Here is a 15,647-nt window from a genome sequence, read left to right as displayed (position 1 = left end):
TTGCCTACTTTTCTAGTTTTTAAACCAAAAGAATTGAAATAGTGGGAAGTTTGGCCAAGTTTGGTAAACACTCATGATGGTCTTTGACTCATTGCTCATAAACATGATCGAGCATGATACTTTACAGAGTATATAAAATGAGTCTTGGGGAATGAGAAGAGGAGGACGAAGGGAGCTCAGAGAGTCAGACTGAGGAGGGTACACAGTTACGGAGCACTTCAATTTCCAGTTTCTATTTCTATTTTCACTTCAAGTAATATTAGTTTGGGTATTGTAATATATTATTGTACGAGTGATTTCTATCAAGTTTCTACCACTTCGAATTAATGGAAGCTAAGAACTTTTCTGTAAGTATTATTTATTTTTCTACCATGTTTAGTAGCTAAATAAATATAATGCTTATCTGAACTAAGTAGTCGTGATATTTAATTAATAATCAACGGTTTGGGTATATTTAATTTATATCATAATTAATGTTTATATAAAAGAACGATTCTTGTAAAAATTGGAATATTTAGCATTAATGGATTTTGTATTTGTTTAACAGAATGAGAGTTCGTTAATTTAATACTTATATTTACAATTTGAAATATAGATTAGTAGTCATATGTGTGACGACCCGGAAATTTCCGACTAAATTTAAACTTAATCTTTATATGATTTTGACACGATAAGCAAAGTCTGTAAAGTTGAATCTCAAAATTTTTGAACTACTTTTATATAATCAATTGACCTTTGACCATTCCCAACGATTCACGAACAACTATTTGTAAATAAATATGTATATATAAATAGATATATAAATAATAATGAGTGATACTAAATAAAGTATATTATATAATTTGATGAATTGAACTAATAATTGAATTAAAACATATAAATAATGTAATTCGAAAATAAATGGTTTCGAACTCATTTAGTAAACAATAGTAGCACGAAATCCAATTCGAGAAAGAATATCTAAACAATATTTGACGACGGCTTAACTATTGGTTTCTAATTCACACGTTTATATTTTTAAAGTATATTATAATTAAAATTATTGAATTATGCTTTATTTGATTGAACGTATAACGTTAAGTGGAATCATGAATCAGATTAATGATTGAGATTAGTGTTTCCTCATCATATATTATCCTCTTTTTTTATTTATATATGCACAAACCTTACATTCTAACAACTCAACTTAAAATGTGTTCCCTCTCTGCTATCATTTGTTTCTATTCGATCAAGATTAAAACACCAAAACTCTCCTAATCTTGATCTCCTTCTTCCTCTTGCTTCTGATTTTGAACACCATGCAAATCCATCACATCCCATATAAACCGAACACCATCGAAGCTACTTGTTATCTCCTGTTTTTGTTCATTTCTTTCATGTATCGGTTCTGAACCAAAACCATCACCACCTACAGTGCACCACCATGCCAAACCATTGCTTAATGTTTCTGTTTATCTATTTGTGATCAACCACCACCTTTTGAGTTTACTTGAGTCAAGAACAAACCCATGAAATCTACTAGTTTTCAGTTCACCATAAACCACCACCCCGTTACCTTTGTGACTGGTATTACTTTGTTCTGTCCGTAAACCACCACAACCAAAACCATCGTGACCATTACAACTATTACACGATTCTAACTTATGTTTCATGCTTCGGCATAACCATCACCAAAAGTCGCCATCACCACCATCATGGTTACCTTCGTTTTCTGTTTGCAATGAAATCCCAAAAACCGTCACCTCCCACCACCAACAAAACCACCATGATCACCTCCGAGAGCTAACACCAAGATCACCAGTGAACTACAGTGGTGATACGCTACTGTTTTTTGGTTATATTCAAAGCTTGCAATAGTAAAAGATGGCGAGTATCGATACTATGAACGGCGGTTTCACTGCCACTTTGCACATTTTTTTTGTTTCGATAATCACCACCACTAGATCATCATATTTGCATTTTGTTTTCGTTAACTGTCATTCAATTTTTTTCTCTTTAATCGAATATAAACCAGCAAGAACAGCAACCAAGTTTATTTCCTACTCAAACCTAAACCCAACAACCCATTTATTTATTTCACTATTGTTCACTGTTATTGCTATCGTCTCTATCATCATCACCACTGCCTTCTCTACGTAGTTACTGCTGCTACGCTTGAAATTACTGTTTCCATCGAAAGCCAAACACCATCACATAGTTAACCTGCAAATCCCTCATGCTCGATTTCTTTTGCTTTTGTTTTTCTGTTACGGGAGGAAAATTAAAAAAAAAAATAAGATAATGAGTGAAAGTGGAAGTTATTGTGTAATAAAGGAGATAATGACAATGATATCATGAGCTGTTAACAACCTTTCAATTCCTTTTGGGTTTAAACAAATTCCAATTTAGACTTTTAGGAATTAAAGCTGAAACATACATATATTAGTCAATTGAATTAGTGGGATGTAAAGGTATGTAGGGTTAGAGATCGAGCTGACGTTTTGTTTTAATACTCCGTATTTGATCTGCAACCTAAACAAACTTCCATTTGGACCTTGGGCCGTGTTTGTTTATGATGTTGGGCCACCATATGCTATTTCCTAGTTGGGCCAAAATTCAACTCATGTCTCTAATTGGGCCTGTATTACAAACCATCCCATAAAATGCTTACAGCTACGTTTCACCTTCTGTTTTCCTTGCCTGATTAAAATTCGATGTAATGTTGGTGAGATGATAAAGACGATATTCAGGAACGATGTTACAAAAGTGATGATAATGGTGATTGTTACAGTAGCGACGATGATGGTAATGTTGAATGATAATCGTGATGACGATCATGGATGTGATGATGATTATAGTACTAGATGATGATTATGAGGTTATAATGATTATGGTAATCGTAATGAGTCACAATGATGATACACGATTATGATTCACAATGATGTGATGATCGAAAATAAAGATGATGAATAAGTAAATGGATTCTTTAAAAAGAAAAACTAAATTGTAGGTTAAAACAAATTGGATCCGTATTATACTAGGAAATACCAAATGGAGTAATGGTTAAGGATATTATCGGGTTAGCGGGACGTCGCAAGTTCAAACCCGGACTTGGGCATTTTTTTTTAAAAGAACTACTTCTATGAGGTAGTATTACTATTAACATTATTATTATTGTTATCATTATTAGTATTAATAAAAGTGTTAATATTTGCATTACCATTATAATTATTATGATTAATAGTTATTATTAAGTAATATTATTATTATCATTAGCATCATTATTATTATAAAAATAAGTATTATTAGTATTAATATTATTATCGTTATAGGTAAAAATGTTATTATTATAGTTATCATAGTTATTATCATTACTACTATTATTATTATTATCATTATTATTAAAAATAAAATTTTTTATTAAAATTATAATTTTTGTTAGAATTATCATTATTATTAAAAATAGCATTTTTAATATTATTATTATTATTAATATTAATATTATTTTATGTTAGGACCCCGAAGTTGTATAGTGTTAATGTGAAAATAAGCTTAAATGAAGGTTCCTTAGAAGAGGGCTATATAAGGAACCTAAGTAGTCCTAATTAGATAGCCATTGCATTGTAACTGAGTTCTAGAAGCTGTGGAATGTAATTGTACCGACTCTCTCTAATACCGAGTCTCATTCCTATCTACCGAATCTCTCTTTATCTTATCATTTCTCTCAATCTCAACATGATCTGACCTATCATTTGGTATCAGAGCTTCCAGGAAGTGATTCTACATCACTATATCGATCCAGAGATTGAAGATTACAGAATCTGATTACTCTCGGTATTTTGAATCACATTCGGTATCATCGAATTTGATAATCTGACGTTCAGATTCTTGTGATAAGTTCAGCAAAGGTGCATTAGGTATTTTAGAAAGAGTTTCGATCATCATTACAGCTTTTTAACTTCAATTATGGAGAATCAAGTTGATTTTTAGAGTTTGTGGCTAAAACTCTCGGTATTGCTTAATTCAAGCTCGATTCTGGATTTTTGTGAATATTTAAGGATTCAGTTGTGTTTGTGAGGTGTTAAATCACATTTCTGACGGTTCAATTTCTTCAATTTATTAAGTTTTGAAGATTTGATCAACACTCGGTATCGTAACTGTTATATCGAGTCTGCTTCATTACTTAAATTCATCTTAAGTATTGTAGATTGTGGTGTGATTGTGATTCTATCACATTCGGTTTGATCATACGCAGCTAATTGGTGTGGTCTGAGAAAGGATTCTGTCATATTTCTAAGTTTTAAACTTAGACTCGGTATTGTCAACTGCTACAGTTGACATTCGGTATCCTATACTTTCGGTATCTTTGATATTTTGTGTGATACTAACGTGTTTCCTTGTGCAGCAAGGTTACAGAATCAAATTCAAAAGGATTGAATTGAGATTGGACTTCAAATTCTTACAGAATCTGACTACCGAATCATATACAGAATCTGAGTTTCTGTATCACTTAATTCATTGTTTTAAGTGGTTACAGGCTACAATTCTTGTGGTTATCGAATCTATACTGAATCTGAGTGTGTCTCTTATATTTCTGATCAGTTTCTTTTACAGAATCTGATATACAGAATCTTTACCGAATTTGCTACTTTACCGAATCTGCTACAGTACCGAATCTGTTACAGAATCTGACATTCTGATCAGATTGTTGTGATTTTTCATCTGAGATTTGTGTAATACAAAATCTTTACCGAATCTACCTCATTTTCAAGATGTCAACTCAAGATACTTTGATCATTGGATCAGATTCCCGTCCTCCAGTGTTGTTTGATGGCAAGTACACTCAGTGGCTTCACCGTATCACTCAGTACATAGACTATAAGGGTGAGAAAGCAAAGTACATTTGGGCTTCTCTGAGAGATGGTCCAGTTGTTGATTATCATCCGGATACTGGTATGCCAATTCCAGTCTATGAACTTTCTGGTGATAAGCGTGAGAGAGCTCAGGGTGACATAGAGGCAAAGAATATTGTTATGCAAGCTATCCCGTATGAATTGTTTGAAAATGTTGATAGCAACACAACAGCAAAAGATATATGGGATGAGATCAAACGACAGCAAGAAGGTTATGACATGTCAGATGTTACTAAATTGAATAAGGCTCTGGGATTCTATGAAGATTTCAAGCAGGAAACTGATGAACCACTCAAGGATACCTATCGTCATTTCAATGGTGTTCTCAATGAGTTGAAAAGGTGCAAGATCATAAAAGTAAATGCTGAAGTCAACATGAAGTTTCTCAAAAAGCTCAATGCTGATTGGCTTCCTTATGGAACCATTATTCGATCGACTAAAGAGATTGACAAGTTGACTATTCATGAGCTTGTTGGAGTTCTTATGCATTACCAACCTGAAGTGTCTAAACTTCAAGAAGGAAGGAAAGAGTCTTCTCCGGGCGATCCACTTGCCCTAATTGCTAAAAAGAAGAGCAAATCGTTGACGTCTTCCAAAGGCTTGTCCAAGAAAGTGCTTGTTGAAGAATCAACTGATTCAGAAGATTTGAATCTTTCTGATGTTGATGATTCTCACCTTAAATTAGTCAAGATGGCAGCCATGTTCACAAAAGCCTTGAACAAACACAAGTTTAAAGGCAAATCAAGCAATCAAAGCAAAAACTCATCATCTTCCTCGTACTACAAGAAAGCTGATCAATCTAAACAACAACGTGCTGATGATTCCAAGAATGAAGATTCAATTTGTTTCAATTGTGGCAAAGCTGGTCATTACTCTCGTGAGTGCAAGATGCCTAAGAAGAAGGACGCAGCTTACTACAAGAAGAAAATGTTGATGGCTAAGATTATGGAAACTGGGGGAGAGCTAAAACCGGTTGATGATACTTGGTTTAACTGGACCGACGATTCAGATTCAGAAGTGGAACATGCAAATGTTTGCAAGGTGACAAAGCTCATCAAAGCTAAGGAAGCAATGGAGAATTCTGACTTAACATCCGATGATGATGAGGTACAATCATCTGAAATCTCACCTAATTTTATCAAAATGAAAAATGACTTGATGAAGAATCTGGTCTCAATGTCAAAAGAAGTCAAAGGCTTAAAATCTGAAAACAAGGTTTTAAAAGATAAATTCAAAATGAATGAGACCAGACCTTCCTCATCCAAATTGCAAACGGATGTGCAACAATTGACTCTCCAACTCAACTCTACAGAAACTGAGTTGGAAGATCTGAAAAAGACAATTCATCCAATTAAAGTTGAAAGAACTGATTATCGTTTAAAATCGGAACGACTTGCAGAAAAAGTTCAATTTTTAGAAAAAAATCTTTCTGATTTGAAAAACCAACATGAACCCACACTTTCAAAACTAAACAAGAAAATCGTTCAATTGGAAAACACCATAATTGAAAAGAACACTGAAATTTCTTTATTGTCAAAAGAATCTTTTCAAATGAAAGCACAACTTGCTCGATATGAGGAAAAACTCTATCGAACAGAGCAATCCAAAGCTATCATGGATATGGAACTTTCAAAACAAACGATTTTCATGAATAGACCAAAAACGATTCATGGTGAAAAGTGGGGGTTGGGTTATGAAGATCCGAAAATTTTGGAAAATGCTTCCAAAAAGATTCCAGGATTATATCATTCTGATTATTTTCAAGCTGGTTTACCATCGCATTTTGTACATGCTTCTGATGCTGATTTTGATGATATTATTGAAAATCGTAAATCTAGGAAATACCATCAAATTAGCTTAATGTATGAAAAAATCAATGCTACGATAGGTAAATCGAATCCTGATTTCTTGAAAAATCTTGTTGAAACTGAAAAGAACATGCAACGTGAAGATTATGTGCCTAAGCGTAGACTGGTTTATATCCCAACACTCATGCTAGAGAAATACATTTTAATGCTTGAGAATGAAGTGTTTAACAAACCTAGTTCTAGCATTTTTGCAATAGATGAGGTGTTTGATGAACCAATTTTTGATGTGAAACCAATTCTACCAACTTTACCTGCATGTCCAGATGATATTTTCCGTGAAGACCTAGCACATGAACTAATTGTCTTCTTTGAGACAGATTCTCTAGGTCAAAATTCTTTAGATGAAAAAGTAGAACCTCAGGATGAACCGAACATTGAACCTTTGATAGATTTTGAAAGTCAACTTCATCCTTTGCATGATTATTACTTGCATTTGCCTGCTGTACGTAATTTGAATTGTATAGTAGCTCAACTTGAACAGGAGAATATTGACTTGCAACTTAAATGCCAATCATTAGAACAAATGCTTGCTTTGTGTGATAAATTGCCTTCACTGCCTAAGAAAGAATGTACTTATGCTTTTAAGGAGGGTGAAGTGATAGTTTCTGCTGAAGAATTATGTCTTGAGATTAAAAGCTTAAAACAAAAGATAATTCAAATGAAACAGGCTAACACACTTAAGCAAACGTCTAATGTTGCAACCAATGTGCTTGAATGTACTGATGGGATTACTAAGAAGGGGAAGGGAACAACAACATCTAAGGATGTAAAACCCATTACTATTCTTAAAAATCCTATACGTTCTCAATTTGGCAATCATGGTTCGAAAGTTGTTTCTACAACTCAATATTTTGTTAAAAAGGTTCATTCTCCAAATGGTTCTGTGTTAACTGAAAGGATTCCTATGATTCCAATGTCAAAAACTTCAAAAGAGAGTCTTTTAAAGAAATCAGTTAAGTCCACAACACACACAAGTTCTAAACCTGATTTAAGTGAGTATGATGCAAACTAAAGGTACAATCAAATTGGAAATTCTGTAAAACCAGTCATCTCATGTGTCAACTGAAAAGTTTGGACGTCTAACTAACAACGGTGTTTTTCGTGTCACAGGTCATAATTCAAACTTGAATTACAAATCTGTATGGGTTCCTAAGTCCACGACTAAGAAAGTAGCAACCAAACCAAAGCAAACTGCTAGTCGGCCTAGGAAATCCTCTCATGTTTTTCAATTTTCGTCTGTGAACAAAACATCTACTTGGAATAAATTGTGTGTTAAGACTTCTGATAACGATGTAAAGATTGATATTGCGTATGATGCTTCATGTAATGTGGTTTTAAATGATGTTTTATTGTCTAAACTGCATGATGCTTTACGTGATTATTTCGTCATTGATCCAAAGTTTGTTGTTAATCCAAAGTTTATTGTTGGTACTAACCGCAAAGGACCCAAAAAACTTTGGGTACCTAAACTCTAGGAAATTCACATTTACAGGGTTTCGACGTCTGTGTTTAGTATATCGATTCCGGTTGTTCTCGACACATGACGGGCGATAAATCCTTGCTTGTCAACTTCATTGACAAATTCCTAGGAACGGTTACATTCAGAAACGATGAGATTGCAACAATAACGGGTTACGGAGATTTTGTGTAAAATGGCATAACAATCAAACAGGTTTCATATGTTGAGGGTTTGGGGTGCAGTTTATTTAGTGTGAGCCAATTCTGCGATGGGGATCTCCAAGTTCTGTTTGAACGTCGACAATGCTCGGTGCAATCCACCGAAGGGAATGATCTTCTTGTTAGTAAACGTTGTGCTTCACTATATACTATTGACCTCAATGATGCACCATCACATGCAACTATGTGTTTGGCCACTCGTTCTACCAAATAAAATTCATGGTTATGGCATCATCGGATGTCACACCTGAATTACAAAGGTATCAATCGACTAGCCTCTAAAGATTTAGTTGATGGTATTCCAACCTTTCAATATGATAAGCATCATGTGTGTCCATCATGTGCGATGGGTAAGCTGAAACGGACTAATCATCCGCTTAAGCAAAACCCCAGTACTTCATCGTCTTTGCAATTATTGCATATGGACTTATGTGGGCCCATGCGTATTTCTAGCCTCGGTGGCAAGAAACATGTGCTTGTCATTGTTGATGACTATACCCGATTTACATGGATTTTTCTTTTGCGAACTAAGTCAGAAACCCCCGCCATATCATTGAATTCATTAAAAATATTCAACGCTCTTTTAACAAACATGTTAAGAGCATCAGAACTGATAATGGGACGGAATTTAAGAATGACCCGCTTGATAGTTATTTGAAAGACCAAGGCATTGAACATCAGTTCTCTGCTGCTCGGACCCCCCAACAAAATGGAGTCGTCGAACGACATAATCGTACGTTGTGCGAAGCAGCACGAACAATGCTTGCCTACTCCAAATTACCTCCAAAAATGTGGGGGGAGGCCATTTCAACTGCATGCTATACCCAAAATCGTTGTATTGTAAACAAACGTTTTGATAAAACTCCATATGAGTTATTATATGGTAGACGCCCGAATGTCAAATATTTCCGTGTTTTTGGTTGTATATGCTATGTGCTTAACGACTTTGACAGCCTCGAAAAGTTTGATCCTCATGGCGATCAGGCCATATTTCTTGGTTATTCCTCGAACAAAGTTGCTTATCGTGTTTATCATAAGCGGACAAAGATGATTAAAGAGAGCATCAACGTCAAGTTCGATGAATTTTTGGGAATGGCTTTTGAACAACTCAGTTCAAAACCCGATCCTAACCTGGCTACTACTTCTTCCGCGCAAAACTCAATTTTCTCGAAGAAGGGTGTTCCTACGGTTACTTCAGAGGAACTGGATATCTTGTTTGATAGTCTTTATACTCCTCAACGGGATTCAAATGTTCAAGCCGTACCGGTTACACCATCACAGTCAACTACTGTGGAGACTCTTCAAAGTCTTTTTGATGAAGATTTAACACCAACTGATTCACCTGTTGCTTCTTCATCCTCCCTCCAACCTCCTGTTACTGATAATCTTGACCCAATTCAAGATTCATCAGTTGATACAACTCTAGCTATTTCTCCAGATACTCTATTGAATCCATTAGATAATGTTACATCAGATCAAGCGGATCAAGGCTCAACGTTAACAACGGTTAATGTTTCAATGGATACCACTGATGTACAACCTCTTCCACACACACGATGGACTAAAAGTCATCCAATAGATCTTATTATTGGTGACGCATCTGCTCCAGTGTCAACTCGAAGGGCTACTCAGAATATGTGTCTATTCACAGCCTTTCTTAGTAAGATTGAACCAACAACGGTTGCTCAAGCTTTACTAGATCCATACTGGGTAGTTGCAATGCAAGACGAGATCAATCAATTTGAACGATTGAAAGTATGGCGATTAGTTCCAAGACCAACGGGTCAACGACCAATAGGGGTAAAGTGGATTTTCAAGAACAAGAAAGATTCTGATGGAATTGTGGTTCGAAATAAGGCACTCTTGTGGCCAAAGGATATCGACAACAAGAAGGCATTGATTATGATGAAACGTTTGCTCCGTTTGCTAGGATTGAGGCAATTCATCTTTTCCTCACATTTACTTCTCATATGAAGTTCATGGTGTTTCAAATGGATGTCAAAACTGCTTTTCTGAATGGTTATCTTCAAGAGGAAGTCTATGTTGATCAACCAGAGGGCTTTGTCGATCCCATTCATCTAAACCACCTCTACTACTTGGAGAAAGCTTTATACGGTCTGAAGTAAGCACCGCGTGCATGGTACGAGACCTTAACAAAGTATTTGCTAGACAATGGCTTCTCTCGTGGAACGATTGATACAACGCTATTCATCAATAAAAACCACGGTCACATTCTCTTGGTTCAAATTTATGTTGATGATATTATTTTTGGTTCCACGTCCCCGGCCTTATGCAAAGAATTTGGTGACCTTATGGCCAACAAATTCGAAATGAGCATGCTTGACCAATTAACTTTCTTCTTAGGGTTACAAGTAAAACAATTACCAAATGGGATTTTTATCAGTCAAACTAAGTATATCAATGATATGCTAAAACGTTTTAAAATGACTGCTTTAAAACCAATGTCAACCCCAATGAGAACTTTACTGGATGCTGATACTAATGGGGAACCCTTTGATATTACGCTTTATCGAAGTATGGTTGGTTCTTTAATGTATCTGACTGCAAGTCGACCAGACATTACACTTGCCGTAACTGTCTGTGCTCGCTTTCAGTCCAACCCAAAGAAATCTCACTCCAAAGCGGTTGTTAGGATTTTTCAATACCTTAAAGGTACACCTAATCTTGGGATCTGGTATCCTCATGGATCCGATTTCAATCTCACTGCTTATACTGATGCGGATCATGGTGGTTGCCATGTTGATAGAAAAAGCACATCTGGATCAATTCAGATGTTGGGGAATAGGCTAGTTGGTTGGTCATCCAAAAAGCAGAACTGTGTGTCTTTATCAACAGCTGAGTCTGAGTACATTGCTGTAGCTCACTGTTGTTCACAAGTTTTGTGGATGCAAACTCAACTCTTAGACTATGGCTTTAAGATTTCTCAGACCCCTATTGTGATTCACAAAGTGCTATTGAAATAACAAGCAACCCGGTTCAGCATTCTAAAACTAAACACATAGATATTCGTTATCATTTCATTAAGGACCATGTAGAGAAAGGGGATGTAGAATTATACTTTGTGCCTACTAAAGTGCAATTAGCTGACATGTTCACTAAACCTTTAGATGAACTTAGGCTAAAATTCTTGATCAAAGAGATTGGCATGGTAGAGTATAGTGCTTGATATTCCTTAGATCTGTTGGGACTTATTTTTGGGATCTTGTGTTTAGGGGGAGTAGATACTTTCTAGGGGGAGCAACTAAGTTTCAGTGCTTTAGATAATTTTTTTTTAAGGGACTGCCTTTAGATTAATGATAACTTCCTAGGTACATTTGTTCAATGGTTACGCAAGGGGGAGGTAACTCATTGATATCCTATTTCAAGGGGGAGTTAATTCATTTTCTTGGGAACATAATCAAAATGCTAATTTACTTTCTTGTATATCACATTTTGAGGGGGAGAAAAAGAGAGAAAATGAGAAAATTATTCAAAAATATTGTTTTTTCAAAAAGTGAATTAAAAATTTCTTTATTTTTTATCTGAAATAATTCACTATGGCTTGTATACATCTCAGTATGCAACCCGTGTTAACAATTGGTATCACTGAAGATTTGTACTTTGTATAAAATTCAAAGCTCTTTTGAGTACAAATCTTATTTTAAAAAATTCATAAAAATTGGAAAGGATAAAATCCAAAAATATTTAAATTTTACTGAATAAATGCTATTTTTAGCATTTTACCGAGTCTGACAACCAACTGCACAGATTCGGTAAGTTCAAAGTTTTCAAAAAATTGTCTCAGAATTGTTTTTCATGAAAAGATTAAAATGGATTTCAAGAGGAAAAATCAATTTGTCAAGATTTGGAGTTAAATTGTTAATGTTTTGAAAAATTAGACTGAATTCGGTATATTAGGCCCATTCTGTAAAGCCCATTCGGTATTTTACCTTCGGTATCTATAAAAGGAGAGTCAAAGTCAAACATTACTCTTACTGTTATTAATTACCTACCGAGTCTGTTGATTATACCGAATCTGCCTAATTCTACCGAGTCCGTCATTCTATTTCTTCAAATTCTTGGTAATTGTTCATTTTAATCAATGTTTAAGATATATAATTGTAGATCTGAGATAATTATGTTTTTATCAACCAGAAAAGTTCAAAATAACTGGATTATGACCTTTAATTTTTGAAATCTTGTTGATTATACCGAGTCTGAGTCGAGTTCAATTAATCTTTGATTAAACTCAATTAATTTTGAAAATCAACATGAAATCTTGTCTAATCTGAGTTAAATTGACTGATCTATCATTTGACCGAGCCTGATTACATGTTTAATTGCTTATTTGATGAATTCTGTATCTACCTAATGTGTTCTTATCTTGATACCGAATTTGTTCATACAATTAACATGTTAATATGCTTATAACTGAATGGTTGATTGATCATGGTTGTGAAATTACATGATATATGATAGAATATGCATGTTTGAGTGACTTTCTGTTAATTGTTGAAGATACCGAATCTGGTTTTCCTTCTTGATACCGAGTCTGAAACTTGGTACCTTGAAAGTTTCTAATTTATATCTTCAAACACTTAACATGTTTATTCTATATTTTTCTGATATGAAAACTCAAGCTTATTTGGTTACAGAATCTAAAGTTTTCATAACTACCGAATCTGCTTGAATTGTGCTGAAATTGACTAAGTGTTATATAATTGACTTTGCATGATGATTTTGTACTAAGATGAATATCATATGAATGTCATGGTTGTCAATTATTTGTTCATATTTGAGAATAAAAGTCTTTTATATTTTTGAAAAATCATAAAAATCTTAAAATTTAAAAAATATAAAAAGGATTTCAAAGGCAATTAAGAATAGAGATATATGCTTTTTGTTAAATATCTTGTGGTCTTCTATTTCTTATCTTTACAGCTAAATGGCGAACAATCACTTTATCAACTCTGAAACCAATATTCCCTGCAAATATTAGACTGCAATTCTAGAGAGGCATACTTTATGGCCTGCTCTGAGCTCCACAGTTAGTGTGCCAGAAACAGACTTGGATATTCTTAACAGATCAATCAGATTTGTGGAGGCCACACAACCAAATGCTACTAATCCACAGGGCGAACCAGCCAGATTTGAATTTAGGCTGAGGGGAGTACAAGGATTCAGGAGTTTCACAAAAGCTGACTTTAGGAGGATATTCAGACTTCCTCTTGTACAGAATGCTCCTGCTTTTCCTGCTACTCAGTAAATGATGACTTCTGTCTTTGATCTTGGTTATGTTGGAGCTACCAATGTTCCACCAGCTAAGTTTCAGAAGAAATATCTGCATTCAAGGTGGTATGTGATCTTCTCAATCATCAACAGATGCTTGTTGATGACAAGAAGTGGATCTGATAGCTTAACTGTGCCGATGCTCAAACTTTTCTACTCATTCACAAGAGTAGAGAATCCTGATTATGCAGAACTTATATGGGATTTGGTTCAGGCACAGGTTGAAAAGCCAAGGGGTTCATACATCCCTTGCGAAAGGTTTTTCTGTATCTTTATCCATGATGCTATCAATGCTTGCAGAAATGCAAATATCTTTGTACCAAGTACACATGGATTACAGATGAAAAGGTTTAGAGAGCTGAAGATGAACACCCCTATGGTGTCTGATAATCAATTCACTGCGCCAATTCCAAATTGGCTAGTGAGGCTAGCTGAACCCCAAGACGCTCGTATGCGTTCTTATTTTCAGGCTGTTGGAATACCTCTTCCGAACCCGGTACAACAAGAACAAGTTGAACCTGCCGTGGTTCCAGTCCCAGAGGTTGTAGAGGAACCTGTAGTTCAACCACCCGGGCCAGTTAATCCTCCACTTAGAGTAAACCTCAAACGATCTAGGGTAGCACACCAAGCTCAACCCGTGAGGATCAGGGAACCTAGTCCAACTAGGATTGAACCAACCCTTTCCACAACACCCGAAGTAAGCAGTGACACTTTAGCAACAGCATCTGAATCATCTCCTGAACATTCTCCTAAGAGAACTCGATACATGCCTGATGAGATGATTCAGACTCCACCAACCCAACGAGTAACTTGATCTAGGACTTCGACACCCATCGTCCACCAAACAGTTACTCCAACCAGTGGTGATACGGACCAAGACCTAGAACCAATTAGGTCACCCTCACCCATCTCCGTATCACATTCAAGAATAACAGTAAGCCCTACGCTAAATGAAGCGCAAGCTTCGGTAGGCAAGTGATCTAAACGCACGGATGGTAAAACGACCACTAAGCCCATCCAATCTAAACATGACTTAATAATAAATCCTACAAAGCAAGGTGCTTCGGCATCTAAGGAAGTAAAGTCTTCCTCTGCAGTAAAGTCTGCGTTGACTCAATCGATTGAGGAAACTCAATCATTGAAGTCCAGAACGGCCGAAGGGGAGACGAAAAATCTTGAAAAGGCACCCTGCGTATCAGCTGGAAATCCTCCTGTACCTCAACGTACAATAGGGTCTCGAGGTCTGGCTTATCTTGATGAGGAAGATCTGCCGCGTCCCATGGAAACGAGTCAACATGACAATCCTTCGGGATATTTATCAGACTTCCAGCAGACTGTTCCCTTGGTTCATGAAAGTGATCCATTGGTTCAAACCACTTCTCTTCCGGATTTTGAATCTCAGGGTCTGGAGGAAGAGTCTTTAACTGAAAGAGATGTGCCACCTCATGGTATATCAATGATTTCAGGAGTCGGGGATAGCAATATCTCTGCGAGAACTAAACATACGGGTAGTTCTACTACTTTGTCAGAGTCCCATGAGACCAAAGTCATGGAGGCGGATGCTTCGAAATAAACTTCGCAGGTGACAACTCCGGTTGTTACCCAACCTCCATCAGAAGGGGATAACACGAATCTGACTAGTAGTACGTACAGCCCTACATATAAGAATAACACCACACAATCATCCTTACCTGCCCTCACGGCAACTCAAACACTTCCACCGACATCGCCTTCAACAGTTGCTGCTGATGCTGCTTTTGTTCATGGTTACACTGTTGTTTCACCAACAGGGTCACCTTCTCGAAGTTTAAATAGATATGGATTACAATATCTTTCTGACAATGAGGTGGAGGAGCTCTATCTTGCTGAGTTTGCTAAACGAATTGATCTTGATGAAGTTCGCGAAACTATGATGATTTAT

Source organism: Rutidosis leptorrhynchoides, chromosome 9 (genome assembly GCF_046630445.1).
Source record: "Rutidosis leptorrhynchoides isolate AG116_Rl617_1_P2 chromosome 9, CSIRO_AGI_Rlap_v1, whole genome shotgun sequence".
NCBI lineage: Eukaryota > Viridiplantae > Streptophyta > Magnoliopsida > Asterales > Asteraceae > Rutidosis > Rutidosis leptorrhynchoides.
Note: the sequence above shows the minus strand (reverse complement) of the source record.